This window comes from Chlamydotis macqueenii, chromosome Z, assembly GCF_036417535.1.
Source record: "Chlamydotis macqueenii isolate bChlMac1 chromosome Z, bChlMac1.mat, whole genome shotgun sequence".
Taxonomy (NCBI): Eukaryota; Metazoa; Chordata; class Aves; order Otidiformes; family Otididae; genus Chlamydotis; species Chlamydotis macqueenii.
Genome location: NC_141593.1, coordinates 30,637,602 through 30,665,492, shown reverse-complemented (window position 1 = coordinate 30,665,492; position 27,891 = coordinate 30,637,602).

Here is a 27,891-nt window from a genome sequence, read left to right as displayed (position 1 = left end):
CAGACAGCTGGTAAAAATAGATTCATGCAGTGGTTTGGGACAGAAGGGACCTTTAAAGATCTTTCACTAGATTAGGTTGCTAAAAGTCACATCCAACCAGGCCTTGAACAATTCCAAAGACAGGGTATCCACAAGTTCTCTGGACAACCTGTTCTAGTCTCTTACCGTCCTCATTGTAAAAAATTTCGTACTTACATCTAATCTAAAGCTACTCTCTTTCAGTTTAAAACCATTACCCCTTGTCCTGTCACTACAGGCCCTTGTAAAAAGTTTTTGCCCATTTTTCTCATCAATATTGAAATATCATAATCATCTTCTTCTACCTGCTAGCCACACTTCTTTGATGCAGCCCAGGATACAATTGGCTTTCTGGGCTGCAAGTGCATATGGTTGTTTCATATCTTATTTTTAATCACCAATATACCCAAGTACATCTTTGCAGGGATGCTCATCTCCCAGTCTGTACTGATACTGTTGATTGCCCTAGCCCAGGTGCAGGACTCTGCACTTGGCTTTGTTGAACTTCATGAGGTTTACATCGGTCCATTTATCAACCCTGTCAAGGTCCCTCTGGATGGCATCCTTTCCCTTTAGTGTATCAACTGCACTGTGCCCTAAGAAAAACATCCTTAAAGAGCTTGCAACTTTATTCTGATCCTTTATCCCTGAGGGCACTTTCCCAGGGGGTTCCATCCACTAGTTCCTTAAATAATTGAAAGTTCACTTTCCTGAATTTTAGGGTCATGACTATACTTTTCACCTGGCTTATATGCCTTATTTACACCATTTAATATCCCACAAATTCCGCCAGGGTATAATCACTGCAGGCCAGACTACCACCAGTCTTGACCTGTCCAACAAGTTCCTCTGCACAGGAGAGCAACAGGTCTCGTATCTCTGGTTGGGCTGTCTATCAACTGGATTAAGAATTTATTCTCAGGGCACTCCAAGAGTCTTCTAGACTGCTTGCAGCTTTCTGTGCCACTTCTCCAGCAGATGTCAGGATAAAGGCCTGCGAACAGGATACTTGATGTACTCGAAAAAGAGAGCTTCACCAACATCCTCTCCTTGATCAGTAGCCTTTAGTAAACATTCACAATAAGACTTTCATTGTTGGTTTTGACCTATAATCTCTAGACTTGTGCATCACTGGTTTTTAATTACAGCTTTTTTCTTACATACAGGATACTCACTCCCTTTTTTTACATAGAGGGCAAACCTTTAACCTTTCCTTCTTTGTCCCTCCAGAATATAGAGGGTAACTCCTTCCACCAGTCCCTCCTGAGCAGTTTGTAGCCATTGATTGCAGCTCTCCAATCATGTGATTAATTCCACCAAGTTTCAGTGATAATGATGAGATCATAACTTTCTAGCTGCAATGGTGGCTTCAAGTTCTTCCTGTTTCTTATCCATGCTGCATGCATTGGTGTAGAAATGCTTCTGTTGGAACATCAACTGTCTCACCTTTATGTCAGAACATTTTTGGAGAGTTGAGGGGCATTCCTCACTACTCTTGTAGGCATGCTTATCCACCATGTTTCTTGTGAGTACACAATTATCACTGTTTTGGACCCCAGTCCCGAACTTTGTTAGTTCAAAATGCAATTCAGTAAGTCAACCATCTGCCATAATAAATGAATAATGTTCTTTTAATACTGCATGTCCTGTATAGGTTTAACTAGCAGAAAGATTAAACTATTTCTTAAAAGTATCTGAAATTTTTAGCAGCCTATTACTGGTATCACCCACCAAATTACACAGATTTTTTTTTCAAGTTTCTTGTTATTTAGAGGTATATTTTAGAGTGTACATACCTACAGGGATGCCCTTTTAAAAATTAGAAGATTTCTCTACCTTGAGTATACAAGGCTTCTAAGTTCAATTAACCAGTTTATAAAGTAAACATTTAAAATGAAGGAGCAAAGTTGAAAAAAAAATAGGTATGTACCTGCTTAAGTGTCAGCTGAGCAATGGTTTTGTATATGTCAAATAAGACACCTCAGGATTTTAACCCAAATCTTCAAGGAACAGTGGTGTTTCACTTTAAGTATCAATTTGATTCTGAAAATCGCTGTTTGTTTCCTAATTCTACTTAAACCCCTACATCCATGGAAAAGCAAGATGATGTAAATAGTGAAACAGACTGAAAACTGTCCACATAAAAATGCTAAAGAGTAAGCAGAAATTACCTTTGGCAGTTCAAATCTGAACATGCCAAAAATCTGAGTTGGAGATTTATGGCTGTTTGAGATTTGTGTCATTTGTTCTGAGGACACCCAGCAACTCCATAGCAGACAAATATCTCACAAGCTGTGATTCTCCTTCGTTCTTTAACTGTCCATTGTTCCAGACTCAGGGCCTCCCACATGTTTAATTGACAGATGGTTTATTGACAGCCTGAGGCCTGAGTCTTGTTCGAATCTACTTTATTAGAGCAATGGCTGAGTAATCTTTCATTAATTTCTCTAAAACTGGCCCAGGAGTCAGCTTTGCTTTCAACCCCCTGACCATTTGCGTATTGACTTAACTGGGCCATCCCTTGACTTTTTCATAAATGTGTCTCTAAGCCTAGGATTCCCCGCCTTCACCAGAAGACGCACCCATGTGATCTTGTAAAACGCTTTGAAACCCTGCAGGTCATTTCAAAGAAGGCTAAAAGACAACAAAACTTTTCCAAAACTAAGGCAAACCCTTTCCAACAGTTGTATTAGATTTTTGCCATTATCGGTGGCACCCGATTTGTTCAAAAAGAACTTGGGTACCCCTTTCATCTGATGTCATTAAGGCTTGTTCAACAGCAGCAGTGAAACAGTGGACCTAGACAAGGCATACCTAGAAAAGTCAGATCACAGGATTAGTCACAGGGTTCCAGAAATAGTTACCATCTGCATTTCTGTATTGGGGTTTATAATCCTATTTGAATTGCCCAGAATGTCCCCTGGTCCACACCTTTAGTAGAAAGTCATATTGTCGATGAGTTTTCTTGGTTCTTTGCTTCTTCATTTGGTTCTTAATCAAAAGGCCTGGAGACAATGGCATGAAGTGGACACCATGTCAATGGCAACTTCCTCCTCCTGCAGCACAGCAAAATTCTTAATTTTCTTTCACCTACCAGCAAAGCTGTCTGAAAATATACCATTTCTCTCCTTCCAGTGCTTTCCTCCCACTGAAGCAATTTCTTTCTTCTTCATCACATCTTTGCTCACTATGTAGAAAAGTGCAATGTAGTCCATTTTTCTTCCTGGACAACATAGACACAAGCTTAAGAAAGTATGCACAGACACAGATGTAGTAATTCTATAAAAGAACAGTGAAAATATAATCAGGTAAGGAATTTTTATCAACAGATTAAACAAATAAAATAGCTCATTCTTTTACTACGGCCCCCGCCAACCACATTAACAGGCAACAAGTGCAAATAATAATTTATGATGACATTACAGGTAGACAAAGTAAAAAAGTATCATAGGTTTTATTTTAAAATTATTAAGTACCTGCCCTTAGATCTAAACCCCAGATGACAAGATCAAGGAAGAGTACTCAGACAAAATGTGGACCGTCTTGAACAGGAAAGAAAAGTGAAGAAATATATAGCAAAATTGAATCAATCAATAAAGCAATTTGTAAGATGTGAGGTTCTTGTTCTCAGGCAGCACAAAAAGGAGTGCTGCTTTGGTCTCATCTATGCAGTCTGACACAAGTGCAAAGATTATCTGAGCACTGCAGCACAGACCTCACTATAACTGCCGTGTTGATTGCCCTTGGCCTTTTTCTTTATATTCACTGCCTCACCAGGACCTGCTTAATCTTTCTTTCCACACAAAAACTTTCATCCTTGGAGATGTAAATGCAGAGAGTCACAGAGATGATCCTTCCAATATGCAGGTAAGTCTAGTTTTCTACTTTTTTGATAATATGCAGTATCCAATAGGAAAATGGCAACCTGATCAGGAAATACAGTTCTTATGGCAAGAACTGTCAGAAATGAGAAGCACAGTCAAGTCTCGCTCTGCATCTGCTGTGGTAGTTGCTGAAGGATGGCTGGGACTACTCAAGGCTTCGTGAGCCAGAGCATCAGATTTGTCAGCCAGACCATCAAGGTGTAGGCGAGATTACCAACCATCCCCAGAAGCATGGTTGTGCTACTGGGTTTACACAGCAATGATACATGAAAAATGCTAGGATCATGCTTTCTGGCAGATCACTTGGAACAGATTACAACAGTGATAAAATTCTTTGGTACTCCACAGTGCCTTACAGGACATAAGAGAGAAGCTCCTTCCCCTTGGTGCAGAACCCAGACATGTTGGCAAGATGGGGGATATGCAACAAATAAGCGTATATATCCTATAAGCAATGCTGTTGAATGGGACAACCTCTTGATAGCTAAGCATTTGTATCTATGACCTACAGATGGCATGGACCACACACAATAGGCTCAGCATCCCTCCCAGACTGTGATATCTGCTGTAAATTTGACTTCACTGAACTATGAGATGAGGCAGTAGGCATTTGAAGTTTACTAACTTGTATTTTTACTGCCACTTTATTCTGCATACTTAGTAGACTAATACTGGTTGTCTGGCTAATCAGAAATACAGGTAAGTTTATATCTAATGCTGAAGGGGAGCCAGCAGTTCAACAGCTATAGCTGTGACTCCGCTAAGCAGTAGGATTCTGGACTTAATCATCTGTGTATTGGCTCGTTACAGGAGAAGATTGCTTAATAGCAAACATTCCACAATTTGAAAGGTAGGATACATATATTAAAAAGAAAGACTCTCTGACTCTGTAATAATAGAGGCCAGTCAAGAAAATGAACTATTGCAAACTATCTCTTTTCCCTGTAAGATTTATTTGGCTCTTATATTAATCAGAAATCACTTATTACCATACTTATAAATTCAACTGAAATATATAGAGTGGAAATACAATTTTAAAAAGGAGGCGGAGACAAAGTGACTCTATGGAATTGTAGCTACACTGATACTCAAGAAAACACAGACCTGTGGTACAGGAATTTCCAGCTTTAAGATTTTGTGTTCTGTTTTATTCTACAACTTAGTGCTACAGAATAACATTAATTTTGAGTGTATGGTTAGGTTAAAATCATTCCCCTGTCCCTAAATTGCACTTTGTACTCTATTGGGGCAGTGAATTAAGTTTCTGGTTTGAATTAATGAGTCTATCTTTCAAATATTATTGAACAGAGAGTATGTTGAAGTTCTTGGTTTGCAAGGCACTTTTTATGGCTCTTCTTCTACCTCAGTTAAGGTGAGCAATCTAAACTGAAATCTACAGTGGAGCATATTCAGTTTTCTAAAGAATTAACTACTATATTCCAGATGAACATTTTCTTCAATTCTTTCTTCCCTGGCCTAAGGGCAAACCACCTAGCCTAAGCAGCTTAAACTTCCTCTGTACCCTTAATTGGCATCTTCAGAGGTTGTTAAATATGGGCCTGGTCAATCTTCTGTCTCTTCAGCCAGACTTCTGAAAATATTTTTTCTTTCCCTAGCAATGGAGCCTGTCATATGTACCACCTTCTAGCATCACTCCAACTTACTACATTGTGGTAGCATGACTATTTCCCCTATTTCATTCAGACAACAAAATTATGTATTTGAGATGTGCATCATGAAATAGCACATCCATTTAATGCCCTGGAAAACTTAGATTTCAGAGTACCATGCCCTCAAACAGTGTAAAGCCAACAATTGCAGAGGTAAAAGCTTGACAGTGCTTCAACTGTTACAGAAAACTGCTGAGCCTGTGGGAATTGAGTCCATATATAAATATTACATAGCCTAAAACTCTTCCTAAACATCAGAAAGAATCTGACTTAAATTAACAAAATCAAGGAGTTTCATGTTAGGGAAGACACGCCCTGCTTCTAATGATATAAACAGGAGGGTTAGTTAAGGACAATCTTAACTATGTGTTTTCAAGGGCTTGGACTTTTTTTTTTTTCCAGTCTGTCAGATCCTTCAAAGCACTTAAACATAGTTTAAAGTTTTTAATTTCCTTGGTGGTTTCCTTAAAGTAAATCTTTCATGGAAGACTCTACAAGTATTGTATTATTTATCTGAAGCTAGTCTCCCAAACTGGTCTTTTAGATGCATATGCAACCAGGCATATTTTTTAAACCTGACTTTTATTAAATCATAATTCATTGGAATTGTCCTTTGCTCACTTCTTGAGCAAACCATAATGTATATTAAAAAAAAAAAACAAGAACTGTATTATTGATAAACAGGCTGTATCAGGTACTTTTATGAAATATATAATTAGACATTTCAAGAAAAAGATAACTTTTTAGCCTTAAAAACTATTGTAGCTTAGGCAGTAATTAATAATTATTTTATTGAGAGTATATATTTTAAAACCATTGCTTTTAACTCAGTCAGAATAATTTTCCCAAACTATTATTTGAATCAGATCTTGCTACAGCATGGGTTACTGCTTACATATATTTCATTTATTGATCTAAATGGTCAATTCTGCATACAAGTGCTGCTTGTTTACTGACAACCAAAAAAAAAAAACCCATTAACTAAAGACATAGTAAATATGTCTTCAAACACACCTATACAGACATCATTCCACAGCTGGGCAAGGTATCCGTTTATTGGACTTTTTTGTCTGTTAGAGGAGTAGTAGTCTGCATGCCCTAGTTCTCTGAATAGATACTTTCTCTTGGCTTCTTTTCTTTATGCATAATCACATTTGACATTAAAAGTATAACTTCCCATGGGAAGTGAACTTCACATTTCAGCAGTCTGAGGAGACAGTATAAAATAAAAATGATTAACACTTTAAGGACAAACACAAGCATACAAAGCATTTGTTTCTCAGACAGTTCTGAAAACATTCTAATTAGCTTTATTTTCTTCCTGTTGGACTGAGAGCTCGTTCCCAATTACCTAGCATCACAGTTGTTTTCTATATTCAGTATTTTCAATAAGAATTAATTCCAAGAATTGCAGAGCTTGATATTTAGTTGCTTTTTTATATATTTTAATGTGAAAGATTGTTTCTGTTTTTTTCACTACTTTTTAGCTGTTCTTCCTTTTTGTTTGTTTTCTGTTACTCTCCTCTTTGAACATCTAAAGACTCTGTCTTGTAATCTGTTCCAAAAAGCCAGGCAAGAAGAAATGAGAAAAGGTATTATTCTCACTGTTATTAAGGACTACCATTCTACATAATATAAAGAGGATAAATAGAGGTTGAAACTTTAATTCTAACAACTTTGCTGCTTTTGGTGATGCTCTTGTAAGGTAAAGGTAGCGTGGTGCACAGGGGGTATTATTATTTAAAAACAAATATTTAAAACTGCATGCCAAGTAGAAATATATTGGCAAGACTGGGATTTTGAAGATCTTCATCACAGAACTTTCCCTGCTGATGTTTACAGCTGACAAATTGATGATGGTGTAATGTTAGTGACATCCCTTCATTTCCTACCAGATGGCACTGGCTGTGTAAGTCCTGCACAGGTACAGGAAAATCCTGAGACAAGCAAGACAGAGGTTTCAGGGAGGCATCCTTAGAAAAAAGAAAGCCGAGATTAATGAATCTTGAATTACTCCCAACTGTGGAAGAGCTTGGGAGACAGTAATGATAGATACTTCTGTTCTTCAACACTCTTTTTGTCCCTATTATTTTCACTCTATCCTTTTCTCAGTTACCTGGTTCATCTCTCTACTGCTTCTTATTCCATTCCTCTGCTCCATTCTCATCTTACATTCAAATCTCTCCACCACAGACACTCATTCCTGTTTCTCCCTTCTTTCCTACCAATTTTCAGACCTAAATATGCCTTTCAGTTTATTCCCACCACTATCTCACCACTCTCAGGTCCACCTCTCATTTCTCTGCTTTGTTTCCCACACAGCCTGGGTACCAACAAAGAGACATTGAGCACTTCAGTGGGGCAACTTTTCTGCTCTTCATGCAGGACCCAGGACCAAGTCATCTACAGTAGAAAGCAGTTCAGTCACTACAGGCTCAGACTGCAGATGGTATGCAGATGGAGAATTTGATTGCCAAGTTCTTAAAGTCAGTCCTGATGATGAGCAAACACAGATTCTTCAGATCCTTATAATTTGGCCAACTTGCTTAATTTTTCATAAGAACAGTCAAAGAGAGGTCCTTAACTCTAAGAGGTTCCCTTGCCAATTTTTTAACTCTTGTTCTGAAACACAAGCAAGATACAAGTGAACAGCAGTGGTTTGGGGTTTTTTTAATTCTTTTTTAAAACAACATAGAAAGCAAGTTTATCTTACAATGTCCTTTTAAAAAATTTCCATCAAAGACAGGGAATTCTCAGCTCCAAACAGTTAAAAGTTTGCCTAAGTTTATTAAATATCCCATCTAGCAATGGGATATTTTACTGTAGCTGTAGGCTAAGCCTGTTAAGGTTCAGACAGCTTCATTGCCTAGGACACTGTATGATCAAGGAAGATATCTACAACCATTCCTTCTTTTGCAGATAGATCCAACATTGCAACAAGGAAGGCTATAAAGCAAAGCAAGAATTCACACTACAAGTAGACTCATTGAATCATAGAATAGTTTGAGTTGGAAGGGACCTTTAAAGGTCATCTAGTCCAACCCCCCTGCAAGGAGCAGGGACAACTTAAACTAGATCAAGTTGCTCAGAGCCCCATCCAACCTGGCCTTGAATGTTTCCAGGGATGGGGCATCTACCACCTCTCTGGGCAACCTCTTCCAGTGTTCTACCACCCTCATTGTAAAAATTTTTTCATTTTGTCCGGTCTAAATCTGCTTCCTTCTATTTTAAAACCATTACCCCTCGTTCTGTCACAACAGGCCCTGCTGAAGAGCTTCTCCCTATCTTTCTTAGAAGCTCCCTTTAGATACTGGAAAGCTGCTATAAGGTCTCCCCAGAGCCTTCTCTTCTCCAGGCTGAACAGCCCCAACTGTCTCAGCGTGTCCTCAGAGGAGAGGTGCTCCAGCCCTCTGATCATCTTCGTGGCCCTCCTCTGGACTTTCTCCAACTGGTCCATGCCCTTCTTATTTTGGGGTTTCTAGAGCTGGACGCAGTACTCCAGATGGGACACAGCACTCCAGGTACTTCTTTTCTAGAGGATATAAATTTATGTTGCCATAAAAGTGTTATGCCATGGATATAGTCTAACCTGGAAGGCCGTGTCTTGACCCATATGAAACTCTGAAAAACGTAATACGAGAGATAAGGTCCCTTTCCTCTGAAGAGGTACCATACTTCAACATTTTCAACTTCCTTTGGGCATACTGCTTGGGCTTGCTCAGGAAGACATTACAGAAAGTAGATACAGAAATCTTCAGAGCCATGTCTGGATTTTACAAGATGGTTTAACCTTATGAGTTTTCCCCTCTTTATCTACCTCTCCCTGAGGGTGGCTGGCAAACTTATGTTAAAATTCCCTACATAGTTTTTAAACTACTGCTAAAGAAAAATCTATTGCCATTAATTACACAATTATTATTAACGATGTAGATATTGTGATATGGCTATTTTTGTGAATAGTGTTACAGTTAATCAACAAAAATTTGGACAAAAATTTGATTGCACATCACAGTTTTTATACTGCATGTGTTCTCGCACAATTACTGTAGTATGCATTTATTTGTGCTGTTTCCATGACACAGCAAGAGTAACCAGCAAAACTGATCAGAATCTTTTTTTATAATAACACACTAGTTATATAAAAGTAAATGTTTAGAGTTTCAAACTTTGTATGAAAGCTTCTTAATGCCCTCTTAGAACAGGACTGGAACATGATGCATCACCTTGACTAAAGGGAATGGATAACAGATGAAATAAAGATGAGTTTCACCAAAAAATAGCTTTTCTAACCTCATCTGGCTTCTTTCTTTCCCCGCAGAGCTGTATTTCCATGCTGTCCGGGATCACTGTTATAGCAAATTGACCAACTAGAGAAATCTTAAATATAAAAAATAGCGAGGTACTCTTCTGCTCTTTAGATATGTGATGCAGGTAATTTGTTTTCCCTACTTTACAACATAAATATTTTAAAGTAACATTGTGAAGACAGATGTATAACTGCATGGGACACAATGTACTTTATATTCTCAATTTTCTTACTCATTCACTAGGTAAAAGCATGATGCTGCAGTGATTCATGGCCTTAACGTGTATATGTTTACATTACATTAAAATAGATAATTTTTAATGGAAATACATTGTATTATAGTTTACAAAAAGTGGTAAAGAAAAATGAGAAAGACACAATGAAAATCAAGAAAATAATAGAATATTTCTTTCTTCATTTGGCTGTGATTTTGCCCATTTTCAATGTGTGTAACAAGTGATCTTTTCTTTATGTCATTAACAAGCATGGAAGAAGAATTTGTAATTATTTTTCTTCTACCTCTATCATTAATGTTTCATGATATAGTGAACTTTTAAAGCTGGGAAATTCTAGAATGTTTTGATCATACACTACCAAAAGGAGTTGCTTGAATCTTATCCTTATCTATAGGACCATTGTGATCTTAGTTTCAACAAGGGAAACCTATGTTTATCATCTGATATTCATTTTAATTAATTACTGTTTGCCTCATCTTTTTTAACTCCCTGTAGGAATGCTAGCGGTGATGCAGAATGTCAGCATTGTCCAGCCCTTATTCTTCAGTTATCTAAATAGTTCCTTTTATTAGCAACAATGGACATATGCTCCAGCCTTCCTCTTCCTCACCAATACATCTATCGTGCCCAAACAGTAAGGTTGTTCTGCATGTGTGCTAAAGGCTCCCTAAAGTATGGGGTTTATTGTATGTGTACACAGATGTCTCCTGATCTGCTTCTCATAACAAAAGAGTGCAGTTTGGCAACTAGCTTTCACAGAGAGAAAAAAAGTCATGCAACCTGTTCTTAGCTGCCCTTTCTTTTTTTAGACACGCTCAAGAGAAGCAAGGGAATAGATGAATTGCTGTGGTGGTGGTATCTGACAGCAAAATACAAATTTCCTGGGGAGTGGAAAAGGATTTAGCTGTGCACCTCTGCTGTATAATGCATGATCGGTAAGCCCTGTATGACAAGAGATGAGCTGAAATGACCCTGGAGTAAGCAGTGACCAAAAGCAATTCACCGACTTCTCATTAGTCCTCAGCCCCGTTAGGATCTTTGGGGGGAAAACAACCATCGGGCAGGGGAATCCAGCCAGATAAATTGCATCTGCAAGCTGCAGATCACCCAGGATGACAGGTGAAGAATTGTTTAATACCCTATGGCACTAAACTTTGTTGAGAACTGTGCTACACAGACTCTCATGGAAGATTTTGAAGGTCATGTGTTGCTACTTTTCTCAGTCACATGCCCATCCCACAACAAGCAATGTTGTGGTGTCTGGAGTAGCAGCAAAATACTCTGCCACCAGGCGTGCTTTGGTCAGATATCACAAACTTGTCCCTGGCTCATCAGGACATTGAGGAAGCACCCACCACCTGACCAGGCATTCATATGTAACTTGTCTAGGTACACACTCATCATGTTACTGTGCAGAGATTATTGCATTTGAAAGATGGACTGTGAAACCACCACAAATGTGAGCAACAAGAAGTGGGATGCCAAAAATAATTCACTGTTCCTGCCACAGTACAAATGTGAACTAATGTAAGTAGAGCAAGCTGCTAACTTTCACAGCTATGTCTTTTCCCTCTTGCAAATTAAAATAGATTTCTTAATGTTAGCTAATCCTTTAAAAGTGTAAATGCTAATAGACTAAAAAAAAAGTTTACCTACTTTAGCAAAATTGGAAGGAAGCCTTTTACTTTTAAGTTGCTAAATTGACGCAATTGTTCTTTGAAAGTGAGGTGACATTTCCACTAGCTAATATATGGCACAGTTAACTTATGTGGTCTGTAGATTCAATGACACACAGAGCGTATATTAATAACCCTTAGGCGCAGCAACAGTGCCACCAGATACCCCATCAAGGGTTTTGAGCATACTGTTTGAACTGAATAGGCCCTGAGACACCTCACAGGGAAAGGTCAGAAGGTGGGTTGGCAGTGGAAATAGAGAGATACATCATAGATCCGCTTCATTTTTTGATTTAAAACTTTGGAAAATGCAAGTAATTTTCAGTTTTTATAACCACAGTTATTAGCAGCTATGAAATATACTGAAATCTCATTCACCAAACCTCTTACAGATTTGTGTAACTATGTCAGCAGTCTTATCAGAATATGCTTAAATAACTTCAATAATGATGCCTCTGTGTGTAGAGCATATGATAATATAGAGGCATACAGTACATAACATTTAAAAGTATATGCTAAAATTTTTTTACCATATTTTGTGGTACAAAAATATGATGTTTTTACAGACAACATTTCAGGACTTCATGGAGGTAGAAATATGTGTATTTTAATATAATTTGCAGTGCCATCTATGTTTTCCCAGTATCCCTGCCAAATTTATTCTGACATATTGATAACCCAAATATTCTCTTTTATAAGCCGAGATATCCTATCATTGCTGTTTAATTGCTCTTTTGTTCAGAGGTGCTTTATAAGGACATTTCAAATATCTTTAAATTTAAAAAAAAAGTGCTGCTACTGGCAATTCTGCATATCTTGTGTGCATGGAGGACATGGAAATGTGGCACTGCATGAAAACAAAGGTTGAACTAGGTCACAACACTTGTATTCTTGAGAATCCCATCATTTTCAGTTTCTTCTCAGGCTCTGAAGGCCACAGAAAGTGACTCCTGAGCAAATAATGTTTAAAACATAAAATCATCAAACAACTTTCTTGGTATAACTGACAGAGAAAAGGAATACATGCTAAAAAATGAATAGCCTTTATTTAATGTATGGTTCCTGAAACTATTTATTCATGTAAAATACATGAGTCCCAGAAGCAAATTCTATTCAAGGATCCAAAGTAAAGTGCTCCTCTGGGCAATTCTCCCATTCGGAACAAGTTTCTGTGTTTCTGCAGAGTTGTTTTGACGTGTACACATAGTGGATGATTCTATATTCATCGACATGACAACAAACTTCTTAAAACCCTAAACCTATAAAAAGAAATGGTCTGGTTACAGGTTGCTGATCATTGAGAAGAATGAGAGCCTTAAGTACCAGTTCACCAGATACATTCAGTAGGCTTGTTCTTAATGTGTCACAGGGAAAAAAATAGAGATTGTAATTTCATATATTTCCTTCCCTTATTTTACTTTTATTAATTTATCACGAAGATAGCACATTACTCCTAAGCAGAGATTTCTACAAATAAGCTCTAATAGTCAGAATAAGATCAGAAAAAGGAACAGCAAAAATGTAGCATTAAAAATGTATCCCAAAATTTTTTACTCTTGTTAGAATACTAATATATACTAATACTGTATATGATAGAGATGAGATTCTATAAAAATTATGTGCTTGGTTTAATATTACATATCAATAAATATCAAAATATTACAAATAAATCCATCTACTAGATTTTTTTTATTATTTCACAGACTTAAGGCTGGGGAGGTACTTGCAACATTGACTGTTTCTGTAAAAATGTAATATTATTAAAATACAGTTACAATGCATTTAAAATACACTGTTGTACAGACACATCACATGAGATAACCTCAAGAATTTTGTAAATCATTTATATGGTCTGAAGTGCTGCTCACCACACTATTGGTTAAATCGCAATCTATTTTGACAGGTTAGGCATTTCAGTGATCCCTCACTAACGATATCATTGGAACTATTTGAGTTTAAAGCACATAAACAAATAAAAAATTTTAAATAAATACAGGGAAGTAAAACTGGGTGATAGGAGGAGTCCCAGTCTTCTCAGTAACACAGACATGTAACGTACAGTAGAAAGATAAGGAGTAGAAACCTATTTTACTGGCTTTGGTTTAAGTGAAATTATGCAACAACTCCCAAGGTGATTTGGGCATAAGCTGTAGATTTTTATTTTTAATGAAGAATATGAATGCAGTGATTAAAATATTTACTCCTAATAAATGTAAGCGATGATTATGGGATTTTATTATTTGTAGGGAGTTGGTAAAATTGTGAAAAAAAATCATATTGTTTCACTTTGGTTTTCTTTTTTTTGCAGTAACTTTTAACTCAGAATTTATTTTAACTTCTAAAAAAGATAAGTTTAATTTTGTGCTAAACTAAATGTGGTGCATCTTGAGAACTATTTTTCCAACTTACTATACCTTTAAAAAATATTTTTAGACATACCTAAACAATTTTAGATACTGTTTTACAAATTCAGTAAGTCAATAAATTATCTTGATTTGAAACTTTATATGCAATCATGAACAAAAATGAACCGAAGTGTGTAACTGGGAACTTTCCTGAATTAAAGTTTCAACTAGTGGCATTTACTGGAGAGAACTATCTTGTACAAGTGAGTTCACAATCTCCATTTAATAAAAGCAAGTCAATAAAACATTTATATAATAGCAAGACTAAATATTTTGCTTGTTATGAGCATATATTTAATGTAATTCTCCTCCTAAAGACCCTTTTTTCCACTTCTAGAACCACCTGTATTGACACTATCTGAGCTGATGTTGCTGGTTAGAGTTTTCAAATTAACCCAACAGACTTAAAGGACAATATAATTTTCAAAACTTATTTGTGCACTGTGAAAGCTAAAGATATATGAATACTGCAGTCATTGATTACCATCTTTAAGCTTTTGTTGACCTGACTTAGTTTCAAGCACGAACAAATTTAATTTCTGCCAACAGTATGGATGTAGCATCACCCAGTTTAGTTCTGGCGAGTCGCCTCCTCGCGTTGCTGTTTGGGCATGCTATGAGGCCTCTGCTGCGTTCTGTTCTGGCTGTGCTTCCACCACCCAGATGAGTTACACTGCATTTACCTATGCTGTCTCTCATAATTTAGTATGATGTTCTGTCACCTGAAATGGTTCCCTGGCCTACATTTCACTTTTGCTGTCACGGCAAGGTTGCTCCTGGTACCTGAGGTAGCACATTTGAAGTTGTGCTATCTCACCCTAAGTTGTCTGCAGTTGCTGCAGTCTGCAGTGTAGACCAATATGCTCTCAAATAACACCAAAATACTCTTTTAAGTGCTTTTTGAAAATCCATGATCTTTAACTCACTTAGGAATAAGAAAGCAGGCCAAATGAGGCAGTGTTTCCTTTCTTTTGCTTCTTATCAATGCGTTTGTCTGATGCTGTATCACTTTGGATACAGCTACGTCATCTGTGCAAGTAGCGCTGACCCGTCAGCCTTCTACTAAAACATGTCAGAGCTGACCTCCGAATATGTGGTTTATGCAATGGTGGGTCTGAAAATGCACTTGAAATATTTCATTTTATTTCTCCATACTTGGGCATTTTATCACATTCAAAAGAGAGCATCTGACAGAATTCACTTAATGTTTTATGATGAGGGAAACAGCAAGACTAAGACACAACCTTCAGAATAATACCTTACACTGGAATAAAAGCACACCACTTCCATTCTAGTTGTACTATTTCAGAGTGTTAAGGATTCTCTGACTATGGTCAGAGAATTACTGATTAGAACACAACAGTAGTATAAGGTCTAAAAAGATTAGACTGTCTAAAAATAAAAAACAGTTTGATTCACTTCCCAGAAGCTTAACTGATAATTAACTTCTTAAATAACAAATGTCAGTGCTGTATGCATGCTCTCCAAAACTACATTTACCTACTTATATTCCAGCATTCTTACTGCAGTCTGATTAGAAGCCGGAAAACAGAATGCATGCAGTTTACAATTTACATGTGAATAGAGGCTGTCTGAAGACAATGCAGCTGTGAATTTGAGGACAGGCCATAGCCATGGACATAGTTGAAATTGCCAAAATGAAAAAAAAAAAAAATGGCTAGGGGATTTATACTGTGTGATCAGAATAAATTATTGAATTCATGAATTAACAACAGGGAACGAAAACAATTAGAAAAAAAGTGAGAAAGACTAGGAGGTTAAGCAAAGTGTAAAGATAGGCTACGAATGCAGTAGCTCTATTTGACCTAACAGTACACACAGACATCATTTCAGAGAGAATGTCTTTTATGAAAAAATTACAGTGTTGGGAGGAAAAAAAAATGGGCACATACTTCCAGCACGCACAGTTTTGGAGGGAAGTGCCCAAAGTTTGCTGTTTCAGTTACCACTGAAATAGCCTGTTAAGACTGCTAACAGCTGGCCCAATGAATATCTTACATCTTCCTAGAAGCCCAGCTTTGCTAAGGTAAATTACTGAAGACATTCTGACAAAGGACACTTTACTATATTCATAGAAAATGCTAGGATGATGTTGTAAAACAAAATGAATTTGGGTAATATTCTTATCCAGCAGTGTAAAAATAAGGTATGAAGGACTATAAATCACAGATCTGTCTGTCCTCTTCTCCTCTCTTAACTTTTATTTTAACTTTCATTCCTTAAAAGAGAAATTTCATTTTTAAATTCCTCTGTGCAAAACAAAATCAATTAGCTTAGTAAGAACTCAAAGGCTTTATCAGTTGATAGTAGGGCACTATCAGTGCCTACTATCAGAAATATATATTGTGATTAAAAATGGTCCTAGAGTCCTCTTTGTCTCCAAAGGTAAAGACACTGGACTCTGGCTATCTTCCAACACTATCATACTTCTAGGAAAGTTCACACAAATCAAATCATAATAGAAGTTCACCCATTAATAAATCTCTTTTTACTTACTTCTTAAAAGAATTTAGGTCTGCTAGTAAGTTCAAGTCTCAACATGAGAATTCAGAGTAAAAGAGCGTAAATAAATGAATATTAGTGTATAAAGTCCAAAGGCTTATAATAATATTTTAAGTAATATTTCAGTTTGAACTCTGGAATTTTACTTCATTATAACTTGTGTCTAATATAGTGTTTCTTCCTATGTCTTCAACTGGAAAGCCTATTATTGAATGTGAAAGATACAAACTAATGGATTTTGAAAAAAGAATGGAGAACAGATTAAGAATAACCATTTATAGCACTTTATAATATTAATATTTCTCCTTTTATATAAAAAGTATTCATAAAGGATCTGCTTGTGGAGTTTTCTTTAATATAGTAACTCTTCTTTATCACCTGCACCTATTGTGGCTTCCTATATGTTTTGCATTTTTCTTCATGTGCAAACACTGTTAAATATACTAAGAGTGTTGGAAGGAAAGTGAGGCTTGGTCTTTCTCCTACATATCTCTGTGATGGCTCCTTCACACTGTAGCTTGCTGCAAAGCCTCGGAAGTCAACAGGAGTCTTGGCAGCGACTCATCTTGGGCTGTATCCCTGCAGTGCACACACAATTGCAGTTTCTCAGAAAGAGAGACATCAGTTCCATCCAGAATACATGGTCACATAATTTTGTCTATTATAATCATGGTTTTGCCTGTTATAATTAACTTTATTGATGCTTGCTCACTTCTCCTCTTCTAGTGAATGAATGAGGTTTTTAATTTTCTCAGGGGTTTGGGCTTGTGTTTTTAATGTGTGATTATGTGGGCATTTATTTATATAAATGTAGTGTGCTATGCCCTTGTTAGAGAAGCAACATTAGAGAAATTTTATTGCAATTGATTTGTAAGACAGCAGTGTATATGACCTTTAACACTCTGGAGAGCTCATTTTCCCAGTTGTTCAAATGCAGGGATAGAGGTAAATGGGAAGCTTGTGGTATTTGTCCAAAGATGCACATTATAAAATAGAGGTAGTCGCTCAGATGCTCTCTCTTTTGTCATCAAGATACTGGAAACTGCTCTACCTCTACAGTCCTTAATAGTTACATTGAGTCAGTTTCTCAGCACGCTTCAGATATCTTTCTTTATGCAATCTGTATTAAAAACCAATGAGGTGATAAAGCTGGGAGGTGGCTAGCTGACCAGCTGGCCAAATACAGGCAAGTTTTAATTAATTAAAGTGTATTTATCTTTGTTATAGAGTTAACTGAATGATATTGCACTAAGCCTTGGATAGGTATTTTTACAGAGGAACATTGAAATGGCCGTGTTTATAGCACTTTAACTGCATCTCTACACATTAAACATATGAGATAGATACCACCAGATTAAAAAAAAAAAAAAATTATATCCTGAATATTTTCTATTTGCCAGCCATTTTACGAGCCAGTGTTCTGATCTAGTACTGGCTGCATCCTATACTGAGTTGTTGCTGTTGTTCCATGTAGCAGGTCATACTGTTACCTCTTCTGAGATGGTAATTTTCCAAGTAAGGCTCCAATATCCTGTTTTATATGGTAGGGACCTTATGAAATTTTCTTTCCTGAAAACTCATCATTAGAACTGCATTTTTTCGTGAAGCCCAATGAGATTTATTGTCTCATATTTAATCATATTAAGGATGAAACAATATAGGCAAAAATTCCCTGTTGATATTTTATCATGCTCCTTTTTTCATAACGAAGAAGCAATTCACTCAATGTCCGTTTTCAGCTAAGTTGAGTTTTGTTTATTTGTTAGGGCTGGCTGACTTTCCACATGATGTTTCAATTGCAAAAGAGAAGGCTTTTTATAAATAAGAAATAAGTATGTATTTGTACATATGTAAGTATGTACGTGTTTACAGGACACGTTTCTAATTAAATGTGAAAACTTGGGTTACTAGAAATGAACCTTTCACGCTAACTAAACTCTTTTAAACAAAAAAAAAAAAAAAAAAGAAGTTATTTTCAGCAAATTATTTTCAGGTACCACTGAAATGAAAGTAGAGTGACATGATATTTTACCACATGAAAACATGAGTGGAAGAGTCAGTAACACAACATTTGTATCATTAGATTATTTCTTTTTTTTATATCTTTCTAATCTATTCAATTTTCTCCTCATTCTGCGAACACAGCACAAAAGTGAAAGATAAAATAAAACAATTAGAAGATTGTTTTATTGTTTATCTTACTGAAGATAAATTAAAACAATCATTGTTAAAAATGCAATTTATTTTCCTTGGAAATTTCAACAATTTTAGGATTTGTTGAAATTTCAACTCTTTGTCCCAGTCACAAGAAATTTCTGTATCGATGCAATTAAATATACCAAACAGTATTTACATGTAAACACAGACTTCCATAGACAAACAACAGAATCCTCTAACAATTCAAAGCAAACTGGAACTAAAAAGTTAAAATATTTTCAGCCATTTGGGAAAACATACAAGTAGTCCGGGAGAAAGATTATTTTGAAAGTTGATAAAAATAAATCAAGGAAACAATCATAGTAGAGGGAGTTAAGACCATGTCTGTAAAGAAACTTTTCAGGTTTGATATGTGTATGGGTGATCCAGTTGTGGAGTGTTTGATATGTGTATGGGTGATCCAGTTGTGGAGTGAAGGAGGTGGTGCCCACGAGCAGATGTCCATCTTAATAAGATGCACCTCCAGATGGCAATTTGGGCTGCTCTCTTCTCAGCTAACTTTTGGAGATGCCTGTTGTTAACTTATACCATTGTCTCTGTATTCTTCATAAAAGAACTTCAAAACTACTTTTATGTCTTATGTACCTCAGTAAAGTGCTTAGTATCAGGTGAAATAAGTATGAGATTTTATTCAGAAGCAGAGTGGGAATTTTCTGCAATTGTTTCTTCTCTTCATCTCTGATACCTTGTATTTTTTATATAATCTGTAGCCTGTTTAATTCCTGTGAGGATCTTCATTCTGCTTAATGCAAGTGTCAATCCATTTCTATCTCCTATGACTTCTTCCATCAAAAACAGCTGTCAGCATACTGTTTATCTTCAAATACCTCCTGCATAGTGCAGACAAAGTTTTTATGCAACGTACGGGGAATTTAGCTGTTTAAAATGTCATTATAGCTAGTTCTGCTTAATTCAATAGCTGAATTTTGTAATGAAAAATCCTTTTTGGCTAGTAAAATATCATTTCAAAGTTATCCTCAGGGAATTCTTCACCATGTATTTTAATATTTTCCAGTGTAACAATGAAAATTCTAGAATCCTGATATTACCTCAGATAGACTTCAGAAATATATCATTATCCATTACATTACTTTAAAAATCCTTCAAGAACACAAAAAAAAAAAAAAAAGAAAAAGAAAAAGAAAAAAAAAAATGCATCTTGAAGTGCTCCAAAAGAACTTCATTTGCCTGGAAAGATTTTTATAGTAATCCAAACCAAATGAATTCTAGGGAATATTGCTAGGAATTGTAAAGGTTTTTAGGAATGTCTGGAGTATTTGGAAGAGAAGCTTTTAAGCTGATTTAAACATTCTACCAAAAGTTCATGATTATAAGTTCACTATATTTTCTGTTCCTCTGTTACAAGATTTACTTTTTGCACTCAGTTTTTTTTTCCCCCTCTTCTAAGTCTTACTTATTTTCTTCTGGTTTCGTGAACAGTATTTATTGCACTGAATTCCTATGGAGTTTACAACTTAATATGCAATCGTAAAATTTATTTTGTGTCAATCAGATTAACTATATATGAATAAAACATGTTCTGTAGTTACTCCTGTGCTATTATATTTCTGTTTGAGAAATTTCATGCAAGATTTCTTGGTGAACTGAGATCCTATATCAGCTTTTTCCTCCCTTAACCATGTTTGTGTCATACACAGGACAAGAAAATTTTCTGTAAAAAGAAATGTCCTACTGTCTGGTGAGAAAAGCATACATACATACACATAGATGAACTCATATAGTGCTAGCAAATAGTCTTTCAGAACATAATTTTGATGCATTTCTTATGCACTGTATTTTGAGTCAGTTCTCTATACTCTTTTGCGTTTTCTTTTCACAGTTTATCTCAATGAGCATTTTTTTTTCTATTGCTGCATACTTTACACTGCAAATAAGGAAACTACAATTGCAAATCTATTTTCTACATTTCAAATGTTTCCAGAGGCCAGCTAGTTATGTACAGATGCCATGCATCATTCAAATTATACCAGCCTTTTGCATTCTGATTTTGTGACTGTCTTTACTTGGAAAGGTTATGTTTACCAGATAGTGGAAATTGTGATGTTCTGGTCATCCAAAACGGGACTGATACAAATGACTTAAATGTAGCCTTCCCCTTCCACTGCAATGGCAAGTATCCTCCACTCTACTCCAGAATGAAGTTAAGCCCAGTAAGAAGGGAGGGGTGGGAGGAAGGTGTTAGAATCACAGAATAGAATTATAGAATGGTTAGGTTGGAAGGGACCTTCAAAGGTCATGTAGCCCAACCCCCCTGCAAGGAGCAGGGACATCCCTGACTAGATAAGGTTGCTCAGAGCCTCATCCAGCCTGGCCTTGAACGTTTCCAGGGATGGGGCATCCACCACCTCTCTGGGAAACCTGTTCCAGTGTTCCACCACCCTCATTGTAATTTTTTTTTTCCTAATATCTAATCTAAATCTACCTCCCTCCATTTTAAAACCATTACCCCTAGCCCCGTGATAACATGCCCTACTGAAGAGTCTCTCCCCAACTTTCCTGTAGGCCCCCTTGAGGTACTGGAAGACCGCTATAAGGTCCCCCCGGAGCCTCCTCTACCCCAGGGCTGAACAGCCCCAACTCTCTCAGCCTGTCCTCATAGGAAAGGTGCTCCAGCTCTCTCATCATCTTTGTGGCCTCCCCTGGACCCTCTCGAACTGGTCCATGTCCTTCTTATGTTGGGGGCTCCAGAACTGGATGCAGTACTGCAGGTGGGGTCTCACCAGAGCAGAGTAGAGGGGTAGAATCACCTCCCTCGACCTGCTGGCCACACTCCTCTTGATGCAGCCCAGGATGCGGTTGGCCTTCTGGGCCACAAGGGCACATTGCCTGCTCATGTTAAACTTCTCATCCACCGTTACTCACTGTTCTTAAGGTCTAGAGGTGTTTTGTTTTGTTTTTTTTTTTCTCTCTGATTATTTTACTTCAGTTTTATTGTTAATAAATTGAATTTGTTTTCCCCAAGTGGAGTTTGTTTTGTCCAAACAGTAAATTCTCCTCTCCTTATCTTGAACCTCAAGCCTTTCATTATATCTCTCCCTTATTCCCTTGAGAGGCAGAGAGGGTGAGTGGCTGACTGAGTAGGGCTTAGTCCCAAGCAGGGCAAAACTACGACACCAGGGCCTGTGCAAACACACTAAGTCACTTTCCACTGTTTTTTCCTCCACACATGCTCCATCTTGACAAGTTAGAATATAAGCCACTCAAAGCCATCTCCCATATACCTTCAGGGAACTCTTTCTGTTGCCATAGTATGATAAAAAAAAAACATTTGTGCAAAGGGAAATTGCAGTCTGTTATGGACTGAAAATTGTGGACTGGGGGAGAAAAAAAAATCTTAAAACAGTGAACTTTGCCCCATGAGACTTTCAGCATTTCATGTTTACTTTCATTAGGCTGCCATTACTTTCATTAGACAGGAAGGAACAAAGACCATCAAAGAAACCTTTTCAAAATATCTTGCTAACTAAATAATGCCTTTACAAATCTTATCTTAAGTTGTGTTTTAGTAAAGAGTCATAATGAGCATGTAGTGCTGTGTGAGTATCGGCGTGAGCCTGAGTTCCTCTCAGGGCTGATCTACAGCCTGTGAGTGCTGCCCAGTGCCCACTACTGAAGACCCAGCTCAGATTCAACTTTAAGAGACCCTTCTTCTGTCTGTGATGTGCAACAAAAAACCCACATTAATGTTTTTTTTATCTACTTCCAGAGTCCGTCCTGCATGCTTTGATGAAGAGAACGCTGTTCTGTTCCTATTTGCATTTGTAGATAAAAGGGTAAAATCGAGCCCATAAAGTTGTACTCAGGCATCTAAGCATGTAGTTTGTTTTCAGAAGTTCTGAGCTTGGAGAAGCTTTGATTTCAATGATGTAGGTAATTGTTCATTTTTTTTGACAGTTATTTAATTAGTTTGTTAACATTCATCAATGATCTGGATGCAAAAGTTGAACACACCATTAAGCAAATTTACTCATGGTACCAAACTGCAAGGTTCTGTTGACTCTCTTGAGGGGTAAGATACCTTGCAGAGGGATCTAGATAGACTGAAGCATTGAGCAGTGATTAATGGCATGAAATTTAACAAATCCAGATGTTGGGCTTCACACTAGGATGGAGTAATGCTGGCCACAAGTCTAAACTGGGAGAGAAGTGGCTGGAGAGCAGCCCTGCAGAAAGGGATCTGGCGATGCTGGTTGACAGAAGGCTCAGTATGAGTCAGCAGTGAGCCCTGGCAGCCAAGAGAGCAAACTGCATCCTGGGGCATATCAAACACAGCATAACCAAGTGTTGTGGGGTTGCTGAGGATTGAAGAACAAAAGCTTCTTCACAAAGAACTCACATGGTTTAGTCACACGCAGCAGCTAAAATACCACACAGTTGCTCACTCCCCCTCACCACCCCCTGCAGTGGGACAGGGAGAATCCATGAAGAAAAGAAGGTAAAACTCATAGATCAAGATAAAAACAGTTTAAGAAAACACCAGAGGAAAAGAAAACAAAGATAGAAAACAAACAACAAAAAAAACCCCAATAGCAGAAAATACTGAAGCATGTAATTTACAGTACAATAGGTCACAGCAGATCCTGATGCTTGAGTCCCTGGTGAGTAGCAGGAACCTCCTCTCAGCAGTCCTCACTTCATATACTGAGCAGGATGTCACAGGTATGGAATAGCCCTTTGGCCAAGTTGGGTAAACTATCCCAGCTGTTAGCTAATGAATAAACAATCCCAGCTGTGTCCCCCAGCCACAGGTGCCACCAGCTCCAGTTCCTCTCCCAGCTCAGGTGAAAATTAACTCTATCCTAGCTGGAACCAGGACACTAGGCGGTCAAAACAGATGAGTATCCCACTGTTTTCAGCATTGGTGCAGCCTCATCTGGAGTACTGTGCAGTTCTGGGCCCCACAATTTAAAAGGGATGTTAAGATCCTCAAAAACATCCAGAGGAGAGGAACAAAGCTAGTGAAAGGGCTGAAAGGCATCTCCTCTGAGAAGTGAGTAAAAACTTTGGTGTTGTACACTTTGGAGAAAAGAAGGCTGAAAGGCAACCTTATAGCTCTCTACAGGTCCCTGAGCAGGAGAAGTGGAGCTGGAGGTGCTGATTTCTTCTCGCTGGTGTCCAGGATGTGTGGGAATGGTTCAAAGCTGTGCCAAGGGAGGTTTAGACAGGACATTAGGAAGCATTTCTTTACAGAGAGGGTGTTCAAACACTGAAACAGGCTTCCTAGAGAGATGTTCCATGCCCCAAGCCTGTCAGTGTTTAAGAGGCATTTAGAATAAGCTTTAACTTTTGGTCAGCCCTGAATTGGTTGAGCTAGGTGAGGTCCCTTCCAACTAAAATATTCTAGCCTAGTCTAGTCTATTCCAGTCTAGTCTACATTTAACAGTTATACACAGTATTGGAATGTTGCCCATGATTGCTTCTGGAGTATTTCATTCCTTTCCATATCTTCCTTCAATAAATGAAGAGATTTTTGGTTATCAGATTTACATTAATTTATTCCATGAGAGGTACACATGTGGGAAGTTGTGTGTGTGGAAGAGACAATTATTTGTCCCAGAAATCTAAGTATAAGGAATATTTTCTTTAGATTCTGTTAGCGTTTAACTTGTGTACCTTGCTTGTAGAGAAAAAGTACACACCTTTTTTTTTTTCAAGGAGAAAATGATCAAAGGGAAAGCCTTTGGAATGTTTTGGGAAAATTATCTCTACTTTTCTATGCTTTTGAATTCAAACAAAAATATCTAACTCCAATTTAAACTTGTAATATTATATTTCACTTTCTCCTTGCTCATCTGCCTACTGCAATTCTGTATACTCTCAATAAATCAATTCAACCTGCTTTAGAAATAGTCCTAGAGAGAGAGACATCATCTGAGACTCAATATTATTTTTAAATTTGTTTATTTTCCTACTTTATTTATTTATGCAAAGTCAATATATGTTCTGAGCACATGTGTATTTGTGTGTGAATACAAGAGGCCTACTGTTTTTATGATTTTTTTTTTAGAAGTCTATACTGTGAAGGATATTCTGATTCTAATTCTACATTTGCAGTTATGCCATGAGTGATATTTATTTTGACATATATCATAAAATTATTAGTATCATTCATCTTCAGTTACTCGTATGAAGCCAATATAATGTGCTGTTTAGAAATACATTCAGTGTTATTCCTGGAAACAATAAAATTTTTAGTATAGCTGTAGCTGTCACTATGCCATACTATAGATAGACGCTGTCAAACACTGTAAATTCCCAAGTTACAAATATTTTGAAATTTCATAATAGTTCTCTCTAAACAATGCTTTTTGGTTTGCTGGTTGGTTGATTTAGAGCAAACTGCTCCAAATTACATTTATAATAAATACTCAGTATTTGTAAGGCCTATCACTTAGTTATCTATTTTAATTCTTTTTTTTTTTTTGTTTGGAATTATTTGCATAGACCAAGTTTATTCTGTATGTATGAACACTAGCAGTTATTGAAAATCATTTGCCCACACACCTGTTTATCTTACAGGCTGAAACATGTCTAATCAACATATTCTTCTGAGAAGTCTTTTGTTGTTTTTTTTTTTCTCTCATGTTCAGAGGTCACTGTATGTTCTTGACACAACCATTTATCATTGTGTGAACGTCTGAGTATTTTTTCAGATAGGTCATTCTGATTTACCATCATTTAAGAGTAACAGTGACAAAAAGACTGGGTGTATCTAGAAATCAATTTAACTACAGCAAGACCACTCCAGAGACCAGCAAAACCTGAACACAGTCAAGGATAAACACAGATAAAGAGAATTTATCTATTCCTTCCTACATGAGTGTATCTATTTCTTATCTATCCCACACAAGCAATGCTTTCCACATCATAATTTATCACAGTTCCTCCACACCAAACCATGCACATATTGTATTTCTAAACCATGACGAAACTTTAAAAAGAACAAAAGGAGAGATCATTATTTTCTGCTTTGATGGGAAAAGCACATAATTCTGAAATAATATCTTCAGTACCTCTTGGGAATATGCAAGGAGCAAATCTTGACTCCCAAGAGCAGAGCTTCCACTCAACCATTTTCTGGAACAATATTTATTGAGATTATACTTTTAACAACATCAGAGTCAGAGATAATTTTGAAATTCTTAAAACTGAATTCATCTTCTGCAGCATTTTAGACAGTAGGCAAACTACTGAAAGTTCTCACAAAGGCATCCAAATCCTTTAATTGCCTTCTTTCCAAATGAATTTGGCTTAACAAACTCTTTAGGATTTCCTAACACACCTTACAAAGATTAAGCATACTGTGTTTGCATATTAAATAATGAATTATTACTATCATGGCAAATTAGTGAACCAGACTGCTTGGATTTAAATCTCTATTAATTAGCATAGTATGATAAGTACGTAAACCACTGTAAATATCGAGTATTTTCTCAGTATTAGTCAAATACATTTTTTAGAGAATAAACTCTTCTGCCATCATGGGCATATTAAAATCTCAAGTAATATCCTAAGCTTTATTAATAATGGAACTAAGGAAATATTGTTGACTTACAAACATAAAATATTTGTAAAATCTTACTATCAAAGGTTAAAATTATGTAGAAAGAAAAAAATCCAGAAAAGACAGAAATAATAGCAGGAACACAGAGATATCTATATCAAAAGGACACAGAAGTTTATCAGTACTCAGTGAATTTCAGAGGAATCTGTGCTGAGAAATCGGTTAGGCATTTTTATAAATCCTACCTATGTGATCAAGAGAGGAAAAAAAAATGCAATATCCTTGTGAGCAACGTATTTCTCAATATATCACTGACAATTATAACACGTTTATATTCATTTACACAAAATAGGATTCAAAGAATAGAAAATGAAATTAAAAAAGAAAATATTTTAAACTGTTGAAATATGTGTGCATATGTATCTGACAAGACTGTATCTATTGGTACCTCTAGACTGATATATATCAATATCTAGTGCATCTTTCATGCACAGTGTAAGTCTAAACCTCATATCCATATTTCTGTAATAATAAGGCAAAGGCATTATTTAGATCTGTTTTTAAGACTAGGTATTTTTACAAAGAATAAGATTTTCTTCAATTCAGTGGCTCATACAGGAATTTCTGTGCGATTTTTGTTTTTATTCTCAGAGACATAAGCCAACTATTAACATCATAGTTTTAGAACAAAATTTTAATTTGAAGATAATTTTTCTCAATTAGACCCATCAGATTTTACATATCTCTTTTGAAATATGTTTTTCTAGTCACTACACATGAGACTTCATAGACAATTTTTCTGAATTTCCGGGGTCATTTATATCTTCTTAACATGCAGTTTTAGTTTCTCATAGGTCTTACAAAAACTGTTGTATTACTGTCTCATGCATCAGTATTTTACAGCAAAATCTAAATAACTGAAGAGGCAGTTAAAAGTGAAACAAAATATAATAATAACAAATACGTAAGAAAGACATACTATGTTAAGATTCATTGGTGCTGCAATAAAGTCTTTATTCATATACCTAAGAGGCAATTGAAGAGTCAAGTTGACTAACTTTTTATATGCACAAATGAAAAAAACATTGAATAGTGCAGTATGTAGATGGTAATTTCCATTTTTATTCTGCCAAGGTCTTTGAACTATCAAATACCTTAATGTTCTAACTTTTTCCAAAATAGTGAAACAGCTGTAGGATCTCAAAATTTGGGATAGATTCACAGCAAACACTGAACAGTTGTCTGAAATGAGTCTTAAAGAATATCTCTGTTCAGTGTGTACTCAACGTAGTTCTCAGCAGCTACCCCCGAGCTCCTGAAAGATGGTATAAAGAATCTACTTGAATTCCACCAGATGTTAGTGATTTAAACATTCCTCTTCAAACATTTTGCATATCCTGTAGTGCTGCAGAAAATTACCGCTGTTGTCTC